Below are 18,801 nucleotides of genomic sequence, written 5' to 3'. Positions count from 1 at the left end.
TTCAGATGGTTCAGAATAATATTCAGTTTGGAGGGTTACCGAGCGAGGATCCTAATGCTCACATTGCTAACTTCTTGGAGATATATGATACCTTCAAGATAAATAAACCTATTGATGATGCCATTCGGCTGAGGTTGTTTCCATTTTCTTTGAGGGATAGAGCAAAGAGATGACTGCAGTCCCTTCCACCGAACACTATCACTACTTGGAATTCTTTAGCTGAGAAATTTCTTTACAAGTACTTTCCTCCAGCTAAGACTGCTAAATTAAGGAATGACATTTCTTCTTTTGTGCAGATGGATGACGAGAGCATGTATGATGCTTGGGAGATGTACAAGGACTTGTTGATATGCTGTCCACACCACAGTCTTCCACTCTGGATTTGGGTTCAGACATTTTACAGTGGTTTGAACCTTGCTACTAGACAGATGGTTGATGCAGCAGCAGGAGGGGTGCTGAATAGTAAGACGCCCGAGCAGGCTCAGAACTTGATTGGGGAGATAGCTATGAACAATTATCAATGGCAGCCTTCTAGGAGCCCACCAATGAGGCAGGGAATGGTCAATCAGTTAGATTCTATAGCAGCCTTGGCAGCTCAGGTGGAGCTATTGGCCAAGAAGATCGACCAGCTCCAAATGCCAGGAGGTTAGTTTGCTAGTACTTCTGTTCCTTCTTCCTCTTCTATTTTATCCACTGACCTTGAGCAGGTAGATTATATGGGCAATGGCTCGAGGCAGCAAGGGAACCCTTACAGCAACACTTAAAACCCAGGGTGGCATAATCATCCAAACTTCGGTTGGAGAAATAACAACGGCCAGGGTCCACCAGGCTTTCAAAGATTGCATCAGCAGCCACTACAGCATCAGCAGGCTAGATTATCACAACTTCCTCCACTAGCCGAGAAAAAAATCTATTTTGGAGGAGCTGATGATGAAGTTTGTCACGTCTACTGAGACGAGTTTCTAGCAGACTAACAGTGCTCTTAGAAATCAGCAGGCGTCCATTCAGAACTTGGAGAGTCAGATTGAGCAGATTTCTAAGATGTTGTCTGAGAGGCAAGGAGCGCTCCCAGCACTACAGAGTCAAACCCGAAGGAGCATTGCAAGGCTATCACCTTGCGATAAGGTAAGTAGTTATCTAGTTCTTTTCCATTAGCTGATGATGATGATGTTTCTATGTAGGATGAGCCAGTTGGGAAGGAGCCAGAGCTTAAGGTGATAGAAGTAGAGAAAGTGGAAGACAGGCCCTGTGAGAGAGTACTAGCCACCAGTCCTCTACCCTGCTCGACTTAAGCAGGAGAAGGTTGATAAGCAGTTTGGTAAGTTCCTTGACTTCTTTAAACAACTGTGTATTAACTTACCTTTTGTTGAGGCTATTTCGCAAATGCCGAAGTATGCCAAGTTCTTAAAGGATATTTTGAGCAACAAAAGGAAGCTGGAGGATTTGGGACTAGTGACTTTGAATGAGGAGTGTTCAGCTCTTCTTCAGAACAAGCTGCCACTCAAAAGGAGAGATCTAGGGAGTTTTACTATTCCTTGCATTATTATTGATTTGCCTATTAGTGGTGCATTGGCTAATTTAGGAGCTAGTATTAATTTGATACCCACTAGTTTGTTTGATAAGTTAGGTTGGAGTGAACCTAAGCCTACTAAGATGCGCATTTAGTTAGCTGATAGGACTATTAAAATTCCTAGGGGTATTATTGAGGATGTGCTTGTTAAGGTAGACAAGTTTATTTTTCTTGTTGATTTTGTAGTTATGGACGTGGAAGGTGAGAGTACTGTGCCTTTGATCCTAGGTAGACCTTTTCTTGCAACATCTAGGGTTGTTATAGATGTTTGTGATGGAAAGCTTCAGCTTAGGGTAGTTGATGAGACTATTACCTTCAACTTAGCTACTACTATGAGATATTCTCTAGACCATGACGATGTTGTGTTCTCTATGGATATTCTAGATGATATGGTTGAGTCTCATTTGTAGGAAATATTGCTTGATGATCCTTTGCAGGTAGCATTGCAAGGAGATGAGGAGAAGCTTTCCAACGAGCAAGTGTTGGAGCAGCTCGCTAGTTTGTTAGCTATTGAGCCTAGCTGTTCTATTGACCCATTTCTTTCTCTTGACAGGTCAGGAGTGCAAAAGGTAAAGTCTTCTTTCGAGCTACCTAACCACTTGAGCTATGGATTTTTGGATGAGGCAGCAAAGTTGCAGCAGATTTAACCCCATGTGAGGCAATGATTCTCAGATTTTTGGTTTGGATTGTTTATCATTTTGTACTTGCAGCATTATTAATTTTGTTCTATTTGCAAAAGCTTCTTAACTTTAGTTACTAATGAGATTCTTTTGTGTTGTTTGGGTATTGTTGAGAGCTGACTTTTTGCATGATTTTGGATGAACATTATTATGTTTGCTTATGAATTGGATTATTGATTGCTTGAGGATTTTTATGCTAGATTCACCATATTGGGTATCTATTTATGTTTTCAGGTTATTTGGGCTCTCAGCATCATTTCTAGAGAAAACCTGAAGGACTTCAGGGCCTAAATAGGACTTTCGAGTGGATTTCAAGGCCTGAGCACGGCCCATGGCATGACCTATGCTCAAGTGAGGGCAATATAGTCATTTCTCTAGGAGTACTGCATTTTTTAGGCCAGTGCACGGCCTGGTGCACGGCCTATGGCACTGCTATGGCAGGGTCTGACGTTTGGCATTTTGGGGTGGTGCAAGGGCCATAGCACGGCCCATAGCACGGCTCGTGCACACATTTCCTATATATATGAGTTGAGTTTTTAAGAAAAGGGTTATGCATTTTGATTCCAAGACTCTTATGCGCTCGTGACCTTCTGCTTTCCGGACTTCTTGACTGACCTTGGGAGACCATTTTCACATATTGAAGGACAGATTTGAGGAGATTCAAGCTTGTTTGAGAGATCGAGGAGATGGATTCTGAAGCATTCAATATGATTTTGGCGCTGTCCACTTTAATCTGAGAGAAGGGTGTACATGTTCCGAGTTCATTTCTATTTTTCTTCTCTTTTAGTCATGTTCTTTTATGTGTATGAGTGAACTAGAGCTGATAAACCCATTGGGGTTCCTATTGTTGATGGATTGTTTTTAAATTATTTTGATTATTAGATTACCGATTTGTAATCCTTCTAGCTTTTCAGTAATAAAAGTTTGTTTCATTTTACTTGAGATGTTGAGTTGAATGTTGCTTGGATTGTTTAATTGGTATTGAGAAATTTGTTAAACAATTGGAACTTGATTAAGCAAGAACTGGTTAGTCACACTTAGAGATAAGGTTAATTGGCTAGCCGGATTAAGGATTAACAACTCTTAGTAGACTTGAATCAAATCTTAATGCTGTTCTGAGATTAATTGTTAGGTAAAGATTCTAGCTATTAGTTTCCAGAGTTAGGAACTTGGTGAGCTCGAGAGGGGATCCGAGTTCATTCTATGATTCAAGCACGGGTAATCAGTTTGGTAATCAAGATAGTCACCTTTAGTAATTCCATCTCAAATAGGTCCTCTTTGGTTTTGCTTTCTTCCTATGTTTACATCATTATCTTTTCAGTTTGTTTGGCATTTTACTTTTTCATTTCATCATTTCTAGTTTACAGTTTAGTTGACCTTTCACCATTTGCTTAAGGTTAGATAACACTTAGTACAGTAGTAGCTTTAGGTTGACCCGTTCCCTATGGGACCTTGATACTCACCATTAGTGCTAGACTATATCGATAGGTTCACTGCCTTAGGTGTAGTTGCATCAGTAGCCCATCAAGTTTTTTAAAGTTAATTTATTATAGTTTATGTTGATCATTTCATAGCATAAATTCTCTTTACTTGGTAATTAATTCATGTCCTTATTTTGTATGATTTAGCTATTAAAAATTGTCTATTTTGTGCTGGAATGCCATTAGGCATTAGTTTTTCTGCAAGAATTTGAGGCTTTGGTCATAGTGTTAAGCCTAAAGTTTTCTATTAATCAATTTATAGCTGTTATGCTACTGAATTTTCGGTGAAATTTGTTTTGGGAGACCATTTCACGCATTAACGGACGAATTTCTAGGGTTCAAGCATTGCATTGAAGATCAAGAGTTGATTTTGAGGCATTCAAGAGGCAATTCGAGGTTCATTATTTAGACTTGGAGATTGAAGACTATTCATCTGATTTGAAGAAGAAGGGTGTACATGTTTCCAATTTTCTCTTCTATATTTGTTCTTTATTTTGTTTTATTCATTAGCATGAGTAGCTAGAGTTGCTGAACCCATTGGGGTTCCTTTATTTGTTGGATTGTACTTCATGTTTATGAGATTTTGATTATCAATTCTTGTATTCTTCTTGCTTTCAGTATTAATAAGATATCACATTATTCATGAGACGTGAATTGTGTTCTTTAGATTGCTTTCTGTAATTGAGAAATTCATTAAATAATTAGAATTTTGAATAGTAAGAACTGGTTAATAATCACTTAGAGATAAATGTAATTAACTAGTCGAATTAAGAATTAACAACTCTTAATAGTAGTGGATTAATCTTAAGGCTAACCTAAAATCAATCATTAGGAAGAGATTCCGTAGTTTAGATTCTTAGGCTTAGGAATTTGGTCCTCTCGAGAAGGAAGTCGAATTCAATTTAGAATCCGTTCATGGATAATCATAATTGGTAATCAATCTAATTTATACATTTGTTAAAATCTAACTAGCTTAAGTCCCCCTTGGGTTTGCTTTCTTCACTTGATTGTTTCATTAAATCTTTGCAAATTTCTTGGCATTTAGTTAAACATTTAGCTTGCATTTAGTCATAGATTAGTTCTTTATTATTAATTTAAGGTTAGATAACATAAGACACTAGAGTAGTTCTAGGTGTACCCTTTCCTGAGAATACGACCTTGATACTGGCCATTAGTGCTAGTATGCATCGATAGGTTCACTGCCTTAGATTGTAGCTGCATCATTATCCCATCAGTTTGGGAGGCATATAATGCAGTAAATTGGGCTAGAGTGTTATTCAGTATGCCTACTCCAATTTCTTGTCATTTTCATTAAGTAATCATGGCAACGAAACTGACAGGCTTGACCAGTGGCATTATGGCTTGACTTGATGATAAAGCAGCATAAGTTGCAAATCCACGCGTTTAATGGAGAAATCATATTGCTTTCGATTAATACTAGTGGGAATGCACGCGATTCGATGCTAGGGAGGGATATAATGAAGCAAATTGGCATGGAATATTATTAGGTAATGCCCATGCGAATTTTCCCTTATTTTTGTTAAGGAGTCATGGGAACGTAATTGACAAGGTTCATCGGTGGCATTGTAGTGTGACTTGATGATCAAGCAGGATAAGACAAAAGTCCACATGCGTGATGGAGAAATCATGTCGCTTTCAATTAATCCACGTAGGAATGCACACATTTTGATGTTTAGGATGCATATAATGAAGTAGTTTGGGCCGAAGTGTTATTCGGTATGCCCAGGCGAATTTTTCTCTTATTTTTGTTAAGCTGGGTCATAAAATTTAGGACTATAAGAGTTGTTGGCCAGTCATTTTTATCTCTAGTTCTTGATTTGACTTTAGTTTATTCATCTTTCGTTCTTTATTAATTCATATTTAGCTTCTAGTTTCTTTTTTTATGGAATAAGACCTTTCACACTATAAAAATGACATGCAACCCAATACTTAAGATTAGTGAACATATTATTTTAGTTTTCTGCCTTACAAAGAATTGAGATATGGGTTCTTTCACGAACTTTTCATACTTATAAAGACTCGCACTAGCGAACCTAGATCTATCGCTCACATCCTTCCTTTCCTTGTGTTGTTTGTCTACCCTTGTGTTTAAATCAATTTGATTTGATCCTTACGCTTAGCTATATGGAAGAGAATAAAGAACTTGCGATTTCCTTTCTTATTGGAAATGAAATCCTATATATGTTCTCATTTCTTCATTCCTTTTCTTCGTCCATTTCTAATCTATGTCTAGTATGATGGTTTAGTTTTATTTGGCAAGCATAAACATGAGTGTTAAGTTAAAGCATGTGAAAGCGGCAATCATAGGCACCAATCTAATGCTTGGACAAATGCGAATAATGAAAATTAGTTAATCGACTACTGACATCATTCTCCAAATGATCGCAAATGATTATTTTAGAGGAAAGAAGGAACGTCGAGTGTTGAGGCATGCCCAAATATTTTGATTCACCCATTGGGATGTCTATCATACCGTGTTCCTCTAGGCACGAGGACTCTTAATGACATAAGGATTGGCATAAGGAAGGATGGGAATGGAATTGAAAAGCTTGGTCGGTGGATTGGGTTGTGACCTGATCATAAAGAAGGACAAGACATTAATCCATGTGCGTAAGGGAGAAATCATGTTGTTTTCAATTAATCCAAGCATAATACAAGTTAGAATGCGAGCATTTTGATGTTTAGGATGTATATCATGAAGTAATTTCGGTGAGAGTATTATTAGGTAGGCCTATACGAATATCCTCTTGGTTTCATAAAGCTGGCTCATAAAATTTGGGACTATGAGAGTTGTTGGCCAGTCAACTCCTCTCTAGTCCATGATTTAACTTTAATTTATTCATCATTCTTTATTTATTTATTCATATTTAGCTTCTAGTTTCTTCTTCTTATGGAATAAGGGCTTTCGCACTATAGAAACTGCATGCAACTAAATACTTGAGGCTAGTGAGCATATTATTTTCATTTTCTACCTTGTGGGAAATCAAGTTTTGGGTTCGTATAATAACTTTGCAGACTAGTCAAGACTCGCACTAGCAAACATAGACTTATAGTTCATATCGTTTCTTTCTTTTGTGTTCTTTATCTACCCTTGTATTTAAATCAGTTCTTTTTTATCCTTAAGCTTAGCCATATGGAAGAGAACAAATAACTTATGATTTCATTCCTCATTTGATATGAAATTCTATCTATGTTCTCATTTTATTTATTTCTTTTGTGCCTCTCTATCTAATCTCTATCTAGTACGAGTGTTGAGTGACTGCTCATGGAAGAGGCAATCATAGGCACCAATCTAATGCTTGTACAAATGCGAAGAAAGAAAATTAGGTGATCGAGTATTAATATCATTCTTCAAATGATCGTGAATGAATCTTTTAGAGGAAAGAGGGAATGACGAGAATCGAGGCATGCCTAAATATTTTGATTCAAGATGTGCATTATTAGGATCTCCATCATTCCTTTTTATTCTACGCACGAGGACAACTGATGACACAAGGATTGGCGTAAGGAATCATGGGAACATAATTGACAAGCTTGATCGATGGCATTTGGGCTTAGCTTGATGATCAAGCAGGACAAGATGTAAACCCAAGCGTTTAAAGGAGAAATCATATTGTTTTAATTAATCCAAGCACATCAAGCAAGACTGTGAGCGTTTTCCCTTTCGAGATTTGCACCATTTGGATCTCCATCATTTCTTGTTCCACTAAGCATGAGGACTCTTAAAGACAAAAGGATCAACATAAGGAATTATGGGAATGCAATTAACAAGTTTTACCGGTGGCATTAGAGCATGCTTGATGATCAAGCAAGATGAGACCTAAAACCACGTGCGTAAGGGAGAAACCATATTGCTTTCGATTAATCCAACCGAGAATGTGCGTGTTTTGATGTTTGGGACACATGAATTATGCTAATGCAATTGACAAGCTTGACTAGTGGCTTTAGGGCTTGGCTTGATGATCAAGCCAGATTAGACGTAAATCCACAGGCGTATAGGAGAAATCATGTTGTTTTCAACTAATCCAAGCATAATACAACTGGTAATGCAATGTTTTCATGTTTGGGATGCATATAATGAAGTAATTTGGGTTGAAGTGTTATTAGGTAGGCAAACATGAATTTCTCCTTGTTTTTATTGAGCTCGCTTATAAAATTTGGGACTACGAGAGTTTTTCAACAGTTGACTCCTCTCTCGTTCATGATTTCATTTTAATTACAACCGGGAATATGAGCATTTTGATGTTTGGGACACATATAATAAAGTAATTTGGTCCAAAGTGTTATTTGGTAGGGCCATTCTCCATTATTTTTGTTACGCTGGCTCTTAAAATTTGGAACGTGACTTGGTGATCAAGCAGCACGAGACGCAAATCCACCCGTGTAAGGGAGAAATCATGTTGCTTTCAATTAAAACAAGTGAGAATGCAGACTTCTTTTACATTTGGGATGCATATAATGAAGTAATTTGGGGAGCATAGACCCGAGTATTGAATGAAAGCGCATGCAAGCAGAAATTATATACACCGATCCAATGCTTAGACAAAGTAAAGAAATAAAATTAGTTTATCAAATATTGATATAATTCTTCGAATGATCACAGACGAATCTTTTTAGCATTTCCTCTTTCCTCCCAAAGAATCATCCGCGATCATTCGGAGAATGATATCACTGCTCCATCAACTAATTCTCATTCTTCACATTTGTCCAAGCATTGTGCCTATGATTGCCTCTTCTATGCACTCTAACTCAACACTCATATTTATGCTCGCCAAATAAAACAAAACCATCATACTAGACATAGATTAGAAAGAGAATTACAAAAGAAACGAACATATGAGAACCTAGGTAGGATTTCGTATATGATAAGGATAGAAATTTCAAGTTCTTTATTCTCTTCCATGGCTAAGCGTAAGGATCAAATTGAATTGAGTTAAATACAATGGTAGACAAAGAACACAAAACAAAGGAAGGACATGAGCGATAAGTCTAGGTTCACTAGTGTGAGTCTTCATAAGTCTGCAATGTTCTTGGAAGAACCAATAACTTAATTCTCAACAAGATAGAGAACTGAAATAATATGCTCACTAGCCTTAAATATTCGGTTGCATACAATTTTCATAGTAGGGAAGCCCTCATTCCATAAGAAAAAAAAACTATAAGCTAAATATGAAAAAGCAAATAAAGGAAGATGAATAAACTAAAGTCAAATCAAGAACTAGAGAAGAGTTAACTGATCAACAGCTCTCATAGTCCCAAATTTTATGAGCCAGCTTAACAAAAATAAAGGATAATTTGCATGGGCCTATTTAATAACACTCCGGCCGATAATCATTTAACTATTGCAAATTATATGGCCTAGGATGTTTAAGTGTAGGCAAGTTAAGTAATTCCACCAAATAAGTGCTACAAGCATTGGTATAACTCCCATTTTCAATGATTAAGCCACATACCTTATCTTCAATTTGACACCTTTGATGAAAGATGTTGTCACGTTGCTCATCTTCCTCTTCCTCCTTTGCTTGCACACTTAAAGAATGCCTTGCAACTAGAAATTCTTTTTCATCAACTTCCCTCAAGTCATCTTCTATGTCGCTTGCATCTTCAAGAGGTGGCATCACATCCTCCTCATCTTCACTATCATCCTCTCCATTAACAATAACCATTGTCTTCTTGTTTGGACAATCTCGTTGCATATGTCCTCTCCCCTTGCACTTGAAACACTCAATGCTGCTTGTCTTGGGTTTATGCATCTCAAATTGCTTTTCACTCCCTCCTCCCTTGCCCCCATTATTATTGTCAAATTTAGGCTTGAAGGTGCTTTTGTCTCCACTTTTCCAATTTCGCTACCAATTGGATATTGTAGTAGACAAACTAGGCTTGGAAGATATTCCCTTCAATTGCCTTCCAAATTTGAGTGCCATGTGGTATACGTCTTCTAACTCTGCATATGGATGCAATTCCATAACATTAGCAATTTTCTTATTTAGCCCACTCAAGAAACGAGCCATGGTTTGCTCACGGTCTTCCTCAATCTTAGCACGGATGAATGTCACCTCCATCTCTTAAAAATACTCCTCACACAGTTCGCGAACCTTATGTAAGCCTTTGAAGTCGGTTGTGCAAATCTCTATAGTAGTGATTCGGCACAAATCTCTTTCGTATGACATTCTTCATCTCTCGCCATTAGAGATAGGTTCCTCTTAATTTTGTCTCCTTGAAACCTATAGTTGATTCCACTATACTAATCCACCTTCTTCTCCCATGCTAGATATGCTTCAGGGTCACTCTTGCCATGGAAAGCAAGAATCTTCATCTTTATACTCCCAAGGTTGTTATCTTGCCTTCTATGCCCCTGTATATTATCATCAATGGACTCGTGATCTTCATCATACCATCTCTACTTACGAGCTTGTCTAAGCGCATGTTGGTTTATGTCATTGATGTTGTCATTGGTGGCATTTTGATTTGTCTCCACTCTATCCACTCGATCATTAAAATCTTGTACTTGCCTCCCTATACGATCCAAATGCTCCATGACTTATGGCATGGTTGACTCCGGTGGATAAGCCATGACAAGCTACAATAATAACTTAAAATGAGCAAAGAGACATCATAAGTAACACCCCATTGATGTTGTCATTGGTGGCATTTTGATTTGTCTCCACTCTATCCACTCGATCATTAAAATCTTGCACTTGCCTCCCTATACGATCCAAACGCTGCATGACTTGTGGCATGGTTGACTCGGGTGGATAAGCCATGACAACCTACAATAATAACTTAAAATGAGCAAAGAGACATCATAAGTAACACCCCTCACGTGTTTACACTCAAAGTATGTCACTCATACTCGTGTTTCACTCAATTAGGCTTTTACACTCTAATGATCTCACCACTTGCCTTTCACCTCTCAAATTATTTTCTTATAGTTCTTATGGAACTTAAGCTACTAATTTTCAAATTGGACTCAATGTAAAAACTAAACTCAACATTGACTATAAGAATCAAGAAAACACAATAAACAAAAACAAGAATCAAACAAGGAAAAAACAAGAAAAACTCGAATAGGTGTTTGAACTACCCCCACACATAACTCTAAGAAAGATCATAATTGAAATATGGCAAAGGACTTGAATTTGAACTGAAGTAATGACTTGATGTATTTTAGGCCAAATTTAATTCTATAAACTCAACTTTATCACAAATTAGAAGTCTTTCTTTTGGCATTTTTTTCTTTTCTTTTACTTTCTCTTTCTTTTTTTTTTTATTTATATTTTGTATGGCAACTTATGGCCAAATAATATTTTGTATTAGATTGTAGCAAGTTTTAAATAACAAGACACTAAGACTTGAAAACAAATGAATAAAGCAAAGATAGACTTAAAGGTGACAAATTTGCTAGGATAAAGAAGAAAAATGATAGATTTATTTATATATGTGGAAGAATGAATCTGACACTTAAATAAAACAAAAGGAAACAAATTGGACCTTAAATAAAAGAACAAGGGAAGCAAATTGAACTAAAATACTCTAGACAATGGATCACAAAGAAGAATAACAGATTGAGATAATAATTATTTTATTTTTTTGACACTAAAGAAAACAAATCAAATAAAAGATAAAGGATACATACTTGATTGATGAGCCAAAGCTCTGATACCAAATGATACGCACGTGGTTATCTTGTGTCAAACCCGTATTCAATGTTCATGTTTTCACTAAGGATCATTCACCTAATCAAGCAAAGAAACTCTAACTCCCAACAAGACCCTTAAATAACTTGTACTTAAGAACCTTAATTATAAAGAATTAAAGGTTGTTTAACATAAGCAAGGTTTAGACTAAACTAAGTTTGTAAAATACAAAGCCTTCACTCGAGAAATTCACGAAGTTTATAAAGAACAGAAGAAGGGAATAACTCCAAAATAATCAATATTGAACCAACCTTTACATAGAAATTCGTACTAGCTTATATAGGCTTTAGAAAAATGTAATTATATAATTATAAGGAAGCAAATAACAATAAGACTAGGAATAGAACTCCTAAACTAAAAGGATAACATAAAACAGGACTTCTCATTATTAAAAGACTTTTTTAAATGAACAAATACTCCTAAAATTCGTCTAACCCTAGCCTATATAATAAACATGAATTTGGGCTTAAGTAACATGTTTTAAGTGGCCTATGGTTGAGTATTGGACTCCAAATAACTTGACTTGTTTATTTTGGGCCTATTTTGACTTGTTCATGCCTCCATATATTGAATTAAGTTGATAGGAGTATCTTGGGGCTCATTTGTCTTGATTAAACCCAATCTCACTTGGACTTTGTATCTCCAACCCAAGCTTCAACTCTTGCTTCATGAACACTCCTAAAGCATCCTTGAACTTCTTCATGCGAACTCTAGCCATTGGTCCATCATATTTGAGTGGCTCATGTACAATCCTAGTTCGATTAAGATTCCTAGCTGGAATAGGACTCCAAATGAGAGTAGGATTAATACTCTGACCCAATTTACTTCATTATATGACTCATAGACATCAAAACATGTGCATTCCCACTTGTTATAATCAAAGGCAACATGATTTCTCCCTTATGCATGTGGATTTGCATCTTATGCTATAAATAAATTCAATGATAGAGGCCATTAATTAAAGTACCATATGCTATACATTCATTTCCAAAATAAACTTGATAAAAATCATTCGTAAACCTGAATTCATAATTCTTGACTACTAAAGTAGAAAGTGAAATGATATTTTTTGTATGCATTAGGTACATATAAGCAATCCTCTAATATTAATTTAGATCTGTAGAAAAAATAACATAAGCAGTTCCTATGGCAACTGCAGCAACATTTACTCCAATCCTAATTTTTAGAACTATCTGATCCTTCTTAAGGATCCTACTTTTTACTAGAACTATGCTTGCAAATTGATTGAAAGGGCCATTTTAAGTTTGCAAAGAATAGTAGATTATTAGTGACTTATTATGTAATTTCATTTTAATTTTGGTCTTTAAATCAAAATGATGACTTCCACTAACTTGGCGAATCTCACACTTCCTAGTGAGAAATGGAAATCCTCGTTAGTGGACTTCTAGCGGGTTATTGGTTTCTCACCAAATTTTAGTATCCCTCATGTTTCATCAATTATTGGGTTACTAAAATTTTATAAGTAAATATCTCATATTATATTCATCTTATGCATGATCCAACGTTTCATTGATTATTAGTCTATTGTACATAGTTAAGTCAAGCCCACTATCCAATAAATATAATTGCAATATTAGAACCTCATTATGAGTCAACATATTGGCCACTAATAATATACTTTTAACCTCAAATGATTAATAAAATTCAATAGATTTATCACATGATCTTTCATAAACCTGATTGCTTAGACCATAAAAATCTTTAAATTTTACATAATGGACAACCATGATATCAATTTCTCAAATCATACCATTTATCCACTTAATATTAATTGGAAGATTTTAGTCTTTATTAGGTCTCACCAGCATACATCCGTTTTAAACATACATCCCATGCATATCAAAGCGGATAAATAAACTCAGATGATTAAAAGGCAACCTATTCTAATTTAATTCCAGAGCCACGAATTAAATTTGGGCACCAAGGGTTATAATAAATTACAAGAACACTAAAAGCCTAAATGAAATCATGATGATCCAGTTTTCTTGCATTCTAAATGATCTGGTTCCCTTCTGATTCTTGAATATTCAAATTTCTTCACTTGTAACACTTTACAATTTATAAACCTTAGCATACCAAGGTGAAATAACATTAGAAAATCAAGGGGTACAAGTTGTAATGGAGGATTTAAGTTGAGAAAAGGAAATAACTTCTCTTTTATGAACGCGAAGAACACAAAGAAAAATTTGATTCTTGATTATTGATGATGTTTTTGTTAGAGAATCAAATAGAGATTCATAATTGCAAATCCTTTAGATTATCTCACACAAGTAACCTCAAGCAAAGCTATTCAATCATTAAAGATGAAGAACTCCTTCTCCACTCTCAAGTTTTCTAATGTGATAACCTTATTATGATAATAAGTATGTCGATTATCTCTATTTTTCTTATGATAATAGGAATAAGAAACTCTCTCATATACTGTTAAGGATTCATAATCCTTAACACAGTTGTACAAACACAATTCATTACAAAACTGTTTTGTGATGACATGTGTCAAGCAGTATTGACACATGTCATCATAAAACTCTTTTGTGATGACACATGTCAAGCTATATTAATACCATGTGTCAAGCTATTTTCTTAACACCTGTCATCATAAAACTCTTTTGGTGATGACACGTGTCAAGTTGCTTTCCTAACATATGTTATTATAAAACCATTTTGTGTTGACACATGTCTAGATGCTTTCTCTACACGTCATCATAAACCCATTTATTATGACATGTGTCAAGCTACTTTCATGACACCTGTCATCATAAAACCCTTTTGTGATAACACATATCAAGTTATTATAAAAATAAATGTCATTACAAACTCTTTTATGATGACATGTGTCAAGCTCCTTCAATATATAGAACTTATATATTATATATTATCATTAGTTAGACATTTATGGACTTTAACTTTGAAAGATACTAGTGCTTAAAGTACAAGTTAAGTCCATCGCCATGCTTGAGTTGATCTTAACGTGTGTGACTTTCTAGGTTTATTATTAATTAGCAATGGAATTTAATATTAATTAAAATACTTTAATCAACTAAGGGAATAATTAAATAATTGTCTCTCAATCGTTTCTATAAATTATAATTGATGTCTAGTAATATATTATAATTATCCAATTAATAATAAAGGCATTGATCATCCATGAACCCTTTATTTATGATTACCGTGTAATTAAATCCTTCCATTGAATAATATTTCGATCAAGTGAGGATCATGAAATAGTCAAATCCACTAACTTGATTCTATGACCAAATCCAGGATACATCTCGACTAAATATGATTAATGCAAAAATTCTTTTTTCTATTAATCATAATTACCTCAACCAAGGATTTCTTAGTCAAGGTGTTATCGAATCGCATAGGATATTCTCCTTATTTACTCAAGGCAGTGGATTCCTTGTTGATGAACTGCTGCCTCCATGCATATGCAACTGGAGCCACTATCTTCAAGTACCCATTCTAAGTATGAACGGATACCTAAAGTATAAGCAAATTCTAATTACATATTCATGAGACAATTCTGTCACCTCAAGTCTGAGGATTAGTTATACCATCATAACTTAATAATGAATCAGTGGCTTAAGTAAATCATCCATGTGAATAATTATTTCTTCAAATCATGTTCAGTCCACTCCTATCACAAATGACACATAATGATTAACTTAGTAACTCATACTAAATGGCATGAGAGTCACCATCCTATATATTTTCATATCTCATACTAATCATACGTTTAAACGCAATATGTTGGTCTTCCGGATTAAAGATGTCCAATATTTAATCCTATAATAAAGAACTATTTTATAATATTTATTCTAAATATCATCTGCCACTCATATTCCCAAATCTTGAAAATGGGGTCTTTAATAAATATTATTGGACTCATTCAATAATTATATTACTATAGAAATGAGTGATCGGCAACTGCCATTAAATAAAAAGATATTCATTACATAATAATATCATAATGTATGAACTAAAAAGAAAAAGTCCAATTGGCTTTTAGGACATACATCTAACACCAATGCCACTGGTCAAGCTTGTCAATTGCACTCTTATGATTCCTTACTCCAGTTCTTGTGTCATCAAGAGTTCTTGTGCCTTGAAAAACAAGATATGATGAAGATCCTAGTGGTGCAAATCTTGAATCGAGATATTTAGGCAATGCCTCGATTCTCTACATTCACTCTTTCCTCTAAAAGATTCATCTGCTATCATTCGGAGAATGATATCAATAGTTGTGCAACTAATTTTCTTTCTTAACATTTGTTCAAGCCTTGGATAGGTGCCTATGATTGCCGCTTTCGTGCGCTTTAGGTCAAAATTTATGTTTATGCTCCCCAAAATAAAACCAAAGCATCATACTAGACAGAGATTAGAAAGAGAGACAGAAAAGAAACAAATAATATGAGAACATAGGTAGGATTTTTGATTCGATAAGGAAAGAAATCATAACTTTTTTTTCTATACGGCAAAGTGCAAGGATCAAATCAAATTGATTTAAACATAAGGGTATGTAAAGAACATAAAAGAAAGGAAGGATGTGAGTGATAAGTCTATGTTCACTAGCACGAGTGTTGATAAGTCGATACGGTTCTTGAAAGAAGCCATAACTTGATTTCCCGCAAGGTACAAAGCCAAAATAATATGCTCACTAGCCTCAAGTATTCATTTCGTTTAGTTTTTATAGTGCGAAAGCCCTCATTCCATAAGAAGACGAAATTAGAAGCTAAATATGAAAAGTAATAAATAAAGATGAATAAACTAAAGTCAAAATTAAGAACTAGAGAGGAGTTACATGGCCAACTACTCTTATAGTCCCAAATTTTATTAACCAACTTAACAAAAACAAGGGAAAATTCTCATGAGCATACCTAATAACACTTCGATCAAAATTACTTCATTATATATATCCCAAACATCAAATTGTGTGTCTTCCCACATGGATTAATCAAAAGCAACATGATTTCTCCATCACGTGTGTAGATTTGTGTCTCATCCTACTTGATCATCAAGTCATTATACAATACCACAGTTGAAGCTTGTCGATTACATTCCCGTGACTCCTTAACGAAAATAAGGAATCTATGTGGCCGTACCTAATAATACTCCGACCTAATTTGCTTTATTATATGCCTCCCAAGTATCAAAATGCATGCATTTTCGCTTGTATTAATCAAAAGCAATATGATTTCTCTCTTACGTGTGTGGATTTGCATCTCGTGCTGGTTGATCATCAAGTCACGCCCCAATACCACAGGTCAAGCTTCTTAATTGCGTTCCCATGATTCCTTAATGAAAAAACAAGGGAAAATTCGAGAAAAGTCATGGCAATTTCATAGAAGAGTTGTCCATGATAGGTTCCTTAATAGGTACTCTTTTGTAAAAGATGGGAAACTTGGGGATATTATCAAATTTGCATGAAACTTGGGGATGAGTGGAAAATAACATTTAGGACTAAATATGGTCTTTATGAATGGCTTGTAATGCCATTTGGGCTTACTAATGCACCTAGCACTTTCATGAGGTTGATGAACCATGTATTGCGTGAATTTCTTGATAAATTTATAGTTGTATATTTTGATGATATTCTAATCTATTCTAAGTCTTTTGATGATCATGTGATGCATGTGCATAGGGGCTTAGATGTTCTTAGAAAAGATAAATTGTTTGGTAAACTAAAGAAGTGTAGTTTTTCCATGGATAGAGTCATATTTTTAAGTTTTGTTGTTAGTTCTAAAAGTCTAGAGGTTGATGAGGAAAAGGTGAAAGCAATAAAGGAATGGCCGACACCTACCAACATTAGCCAAGTTAGGAGTTTTCATAATCTTGCTAGTTTTTATAGAAGGTTATTAGTGACTTTAGTAGCATTGTCGCACCTTTGAACGATATTGTGAAGAAGAATATTGGGTTTAATTGGGATGATGCACAAGAAAATGCTTTTAATTTGCTTAAAGATAGATTATGTAATGCTCATTTGCTGATTTTACCTAACTTTGATATAATTTTTGAGATTAAATGTGATGCTAGTAGCATTGGTTTTGGGGCTGTTTTAATGTAAGAACAAAGGCCAATTTCCTATTTTAGTGAAAAGCTAAATGGGGCAGCACTTCAGTACCTAACATATGACAAAAAACTCTATGCTTTGGTTTGTGCTTTGCAAACATGGCAATACTATCTTTAGCCTAAAGAGCTTGTCATACATAGAGATCATGACAGTTTCAACCATCTTAAGAGGCAAGACAAGTTGAACCGAGGACATGCAAAGTGCATAGAGTTCATTGAGACATTTTCATATGTGATCAAGTATAAGAAAGGTAAAGAGAATGTGGTTGCTGATGCATTATCCTAAAAGTATGATTTGTTTAATACTCTTAATTCTAAGTTGTTGGGTTTTGAGTTTATTAAGGAGTTATATTTGAATGATAGTGACTTTGGTAATGTGTTTAATGCTTGTACTATTGGGGTTGCCTTTAATAATTTCTATGTGTTTGATGGATATCTTTACAAAAAGAATAGCCTATGCATTCCTAATTGTTCTTTATGTGAAATACTTGTTGAAGAGGCACATGAGGGTGATTTAATGGGTCAGTTTGGGGTGCATAAGACTTGTGACATACTAATTGAACATTTATTCTAGCCTTGCATGAAATGTGATATGAATAAGGTGTGTGGCTGATGCATTGTGTGTTTAAAGGCTAAGTCTAAATTGCAACCCCATGGGTTATATACTCCTTTGTCTATTCCTAATGTTCCCATGGGTTATATGCTTTAATTTTTAGGAGTCTTAAGTCTTAGAAAGATTTATTGTCATATATGGAATTTGCTTATAATAGGGTTGCTCATAGCACTACACACACTTCACCATTCAAGATAGTGTATGGCTTTAATCCTTTATCTGTAATTGATTTGATTCCTTTGCTTATTAATATGCTTATTAGTATTGAACGTTTTTCCAAGGTAAATTTAGTGAAGAAGATGCACAAACAAGTGAAAGATAGGATTGGGAGGCAAAATGAAAGGATAACCGAAAGGGTAAACAAAGGAAGAAAGAAAGTTATGTTCAAGCCTATAGGTTTGGGTCCATTTTCAAAATGAAAGGTTCCCAAACTAAAGAAAGTCGAAATTGAGTCTAATGGGTGTTGGTCCATTTCAAGTTCTTGAGATGATCAATGATAATGCATGTGAGATAGACTTACAAGGTGAGTCTAATGTAAGTGGTACTCTTAATGTTGTTGATCTAACTCATTTAGTGTAGATGATGAGCTTGATTCCTAGATGAAACATCTAATAGAAGGAGGAAATAATACAAATGGGCTTGATAT

At 35.1% G+C, this 18,801-nt stretch overlaps 1 non-coding gene across 1 annotated transcript; it reads right to left on the bottom strand.

Moving 5' to 3' along the window:
* Positions 1-263: 263 nt before the first annotated feature.
* Positions 264-370, bottom strand: LOC125371254. Its single transcript, XR_007217554.1, has one exon. It is a non-coding gene; the product is annotated as a small nucleolar RNA R71 (small nucleolar RNA).
* Between the last annotated feature and the right edge of the window lie 18,431 nt (positions 371-18,801).

Source organism: Ricinus communis, chromosome 9 (assembly GCF_019578655.1).
Source record: "Ricinus communis isolate WT05 ecotype wild-type chromosome 9, ASM1957865v1, whole genome shotgun sequence".
NCBI classification, from domain to species: domain Eukaryota; kingdom Viridiplantae; phylum Streptophyta; class Magnoliopsida; order Malpighiales; family Euphorbiaceae; genus Ricinus; species Ricinus communis.
Note: the sequence above shows the minus strand (reverse complement) of the source record. Positions and strands in the feature narration are given on the sequence as shown.